The following is a 4,987-nucleotide window of genomic DNA, read 5'->3' as shown; positions in this document are numbered from 1 at the left end:
GGAGACAAATGAGTGATTAGCAGACGTGCTGGAGAGTCACTAGCTGCTGCACCCCCAGAGACGTTTGGGGGTTCATCTAGGTGCCGGGGAGGACGTGGAATCCCTCTAGGCTGGCACAGGTTTGCATCTAGGTGCCGGAGAGGACGTGGAATCCCTCTTGGCTGGCACTGGCGATTGAGACGGGTTTTTTTGTTAGTCTTTTTGTGTGTTAACAATGAAAACTAGAGAGAAAAGGTCAGAAATGGCCACTGTGGTAGTTGTGCTCTCATGGCAGTGTGTCTATTTTTGGGTTGTTCATTGCTGGTATGTTAGAAATCTGTTAGACTTGGTCCAGCATAGGCTGACCAAGTTGTCTGAATCTGTTAAATCTGAATCTGTGAAGACTGACCGCGTTGTCTGGTTATTGGAGTCTTACTTGGAAGGCGAGAGGCCTTCCAGAAGGTCAGGGGATCTGACTGTCAGGTTTCAAGAGACTGAGCGCTCCTACTTGGGAGAAGACGTGGAATCCTTCTTCATCTGGGGTCGTGACCAAATGTAGTTAAGTGTTATTTGTGCCACCCGTGGCAGGGGTGAGCTATCTGTGTTTTATGTACTACCCGTGAGAGGGGTGAGCTATTTGTGTTGTTTATTTTATATGTGTGTGTCTTTTCTTGGCAAATCATCTGTGTGTTAGCTGTTAATCTACTGTGTTAAATATCTTGAGTTAAAAATAGGTAACATGATTGGCGGCAGAGAGAGAAATGAAGCCGCTGGTACAAGAATACAACTGCAGAAAGGCGGGCAGGTCCTTTAATAAGGGGCAACTACCTCAGTTCATGCTCGTGGTTCGTGTTCCTACAGCCCGCCTACCGCATGTAGGGTATGCTTCAGGTAACAGCACATGGAGGGTGCCCTCACCCAGCCCGCTCACCCAGCCCCCACTTGGCGGGCTACAACTCGTGGTTCCCCAGCACAGCAACAGCGTGCAACAGCTACCTAGTTTGGTATTCCTGGCTGTACTGGGTACCTTGAGGTCACTAGTGCAACAAATGGCGGTTTTCCACCTGCCGCCTATGAAGATAGATGAGAACCCAGGTGATAAAAGAAAAAAGAAAAAAACCTGGCAGTGGAGCCAGGACAGCTAGACAAACAGCCACAGCAAGATTGTTCACCTGAGAGTTAATTATTTTTTTTTTTTTAAAAAAAAGAGAGACAAGAACTGGTTAAAACTGCTTACTTAATTTAGTTTAAAACTTACTTGTGAGGCAGTCTTGATTTACACAAGAAAAACTGATAATTCGCCCTGCTCTGTGGCTAGGAGAAGGGCACCAGCAGAAAGTAGAAAAAAAAAAGGGACCAGCAGTTTTTTAGCTTCTGTATGTAATAAGGAAGTTGATAATGATTTTTCCCAGTTTTATAAGTAAAGGAGTGCTTTTTTCTAAAATTACAGCTTAAAAGTTATAGGCTGCCCTGAGTCAGAAATATATATATATGAGTCAGAAATATATATATATGAGTCAGGAATATATATATATATATATATATATATATATCTCCTTCAGTTTTGATAAATTTTTTAGCCATTACTGTTTGAGACAATTTCATTATTTGTATGAGATTTTCATTAAGATTTGGTTCAAAGATGAGAGTTCTGACAAGATAAAATTAAAGAAGTGGTGAAGACTTGTGCTCTTATGTTAGACATAAGAATGTTTACTTTATTGTTCTTGTTGTAATCAGAAATAACTCTTCAAAAGGTTTTTATAGAACTATGACCAAAGTTTCTATTTTGTTAAAAGTTAAATTCAAATAAGTGTCAAATGTAACTCAAGTTGCCTTTTAAAAATTGTTAATAACTGTATGAACCTTCAACATCTTAATAATCCTTGCTGTGAAATGCTACAGATAAGGTAAAAGCCTTGCTTTCACAAGACCTTTGCAGGTTCTGGTCTTCAGATTGGGGACCCCGTCAATTGATCAGGCCGTGGTCAGCAGCAGGTCAATTTGGAGCAGATTTGACTGAGACCTCCATGTGACAGAAGGTAAGGGACACCCAGAGGCCCACGCCAGATTCCGCTGATAGGTCTTGAGAGAGAAGATTATATGAGACCCCACTAAGTTTGATCAGGACACATGAGGTTAAGCAGAGATCAGATAAGTTACCCACAGCCTTTCTAGACTAGCTCATAGAGACATTCTGTCAGTGTAGACAAGGCTCCAGAGGCTACAGAGACTACAAGATAAGTCATTGAAAGATTTAGGAAGTATACTACATATTAAAATGATTGATGGTAATAGCAAGTGAGAGAAGATTTAAAAGAAAGGAATAGAGAAGAGGAATAGAGAAGGTTTAGTGTAAGTCTAGAAGAAAAGAGTAGAGAAGAAGAATAGAGATCAGTTGCTGTGAGTCCACAGGAATAGAGAGGAATAGAGGAGACTAGAGAGAGGTGAAGAAAGAGAAAGGTGACAGGAAAGAATTTACAGAAAGCAGAAAAAAGGGATTCCAATCAAAGAGAGATAAAACTCTTTGAAAAAGACCGGTGTGTGCATTGCAAGTGGCGAAGATAACAGCTCTGTGTGAAGACGGCTATTGAGATAGACGGGGCAGCTTGGAGCCACCCAACTTTTGATAGACACAGGGGCTTCCTCCAGGCCAATGGGTCAAAAGGTATTCATGGACTACCCGAAAATGGTGGACTAAGAGATGGGCTGGGTATCCCATTCATTTATGGTCATCCTAGACTGTTCCTACCCTCTGTCGGGTTGAGACTTACTCCCCAGGATTGGGGCCCAGACAGGCTGCAACTAACTGACAAGAACTCACGGGTAGAGGAAAGGCTCCTCCTACTGACTCCAGCCGGGAGCCGAGGTAACGTGCTTTACAGACGGGAGCAGTTTTCTCCATGCTGGTCAGAGACAAGCCAGCGCTACTGTGGTGGACACATGCCATCTGGACTGACTCCCCACCCCTGAGATCATCGGTGCAGAGAACAACCTTGGAACTTGGGGCTGACAAGAAAGCCAACATCTGCATGGACAACAGGTATGCTTTTGCCACAGTCCATGCCTGCAAGGCTATATGCCAAGAGAGGAAACCCTGATGAAACCGGAAGCTGTAAATATTTGTTGCCCAGGATACCAAAAAGGGAGGAGACTCCAGCCTGAGGCAATAACCGGACAGATCAAGTGGCTTGATACAGGAGCCCTCCCAGGTTTGGGGCCTAAAATAGACAATGGCACACACAAGAAGAGAGAACTATACTCCCCAGAAAGCAAAGGATTTACCAGGCTAAATACACAGATGGACTCTTAAGATATGAGTGCAACCAAGCAGCTAAGAGACTTAAAGCGTATAAGGGACCTTAGGTTCTAAGCCAGAGAAATAATAAGACTTAGAGTAGATAAGAAATACCTAGGAGAAAACAGCCTAGAATAGGGACCTTCCCGAGGTTTCAAGTGTCCTAGGTAATTAGATCAAAGAGCAGTTTTAAGGTAAGTCAGGAATTGAAGATCCACTGTTTATATTGTCTCCGAAGCTCAGGACAGGTAGAGAGAATATACAGGACCCTAAAATTAAACTACCCTTGGGAACTGGCGCTGGCTAGAGTGTCCCTTGTTCTTGCTCCATACCCAGAATGCCCATTTTGTGTGAGAAATGATTTTTCAGGCTACTAAAAGACTGTTCCTGGTGCTGTGGACCATCCGACCTCCTTGAAGTTCACCATCACCACCTGTGACTGATGCCAACTGGAGAAGATCCAGATGCCTGAACAACCCCCTACTCTTTGGCTCCAGGTCTTCTGCTATTCTACAAGGCTAAAGAAGCAGCAGGCCTTGACTCCTGAGACCACCCCAGAGGCACAGGGAAAATGCTGCCTTGGAGGGTGGGACTTAGTGTGTGTACACCCAAGGTTAAATGACAGCTTGTGATTACAAGATTGAAGTTGAAATGTGAATCTAGAGTTATATAGATTTGTTCCTTTTGCAATTTCTCTTTATTATATATGTGATTTTATGTATATGTAGACAGCTATGTGCCACAAAATGTGGAAAAGTCAGAAGACAACTTTGAAAGTGTGCTACAAAGAAAAGGAAATGTTTTGAAACCCCTAGTCAATAGAATAGAGCCCAAGAACCCCTGCTAACAGATACCTAGTGCCTAAAATTGTTAAATGGTAGACTTACAGCTCCGGGTTAACACCATGTGTTTCCACTGCTATCTTTGATGAAAACAAAGATTATTGTGTACTTGTCCAATTAATCCCCCGGGTTTACTATCATCCCGCAGGTACTCTTGAACTGAGTTTGAGATACACCCTAGATGATTCTGCAGACAGCCTATTTTCCTTGACTCTAGCTGTTACATTGTGACTAGGAGTGGCCATAGGTATAGAGACAGGCGTAACTACATTGATATAGACACCTCATTATTTTCATCAGCTGAGAGCTGCCACTGACGTAGATTTGAGAGCCCTAGAACAGTCGGTAACAAAGTTAAGTTGTTACTAAACTTGCTGTTTCTTAAAGAAGAAAGTCTGTGTGCTGCTCTAAGAAAAAATGTTACTATTATGTAGACCATTCAAGAGTGACCAGAGAATAAATTCAGAGAAAGGTTAGACCAGAGACAAGATAGAGAGACACAGCAACGTTGATTCGAGAGTTGGTTCAATCCTCCCTTGCTGGACCCCTTGTGATTTTACTTCTGCTTTTAACCATAAGCCCCTACATTTAAAATAGATTAATAACTTTTGTTAGAGAAAGGATAAATGCTGTTCAGCTTTTTGTGTTGCGCCACCAATATAAGACTTTGGGTCAAGAAAATGGTAATTATGATGACACTGGAGTTTAAACTTTTCTAAAGATCCTAATCGGAAAAAGTGGGGTGAAAATAGACTTATTAATAATTGAGTTTTTATGATTAAAAACATAACCAAATTGGAAGAAGTGGGGATGTAGAGTGAAAAATTATAAAGGCCATTTTATGAAATATGTGTAGATTTTTCGCCTT

This window comes from Arvicanthis niloticus, chromosome 9, assembly GCF_011762505.2.
Source record: "Arvicanthis niloticus isolate mArvNil1 chromosome 9, mArvNil1.pat.X, whole genome shotgun sequence".
NCBI classification, from domain to species: Eukaryota; Metazoa; Chordata; class Mammalia; order Rodentia; family Muridae; genus Arvicanthis; species Arvicanthis niloticus.
This window is presented reverse-complemented; position numbering follows the sequence as displayed.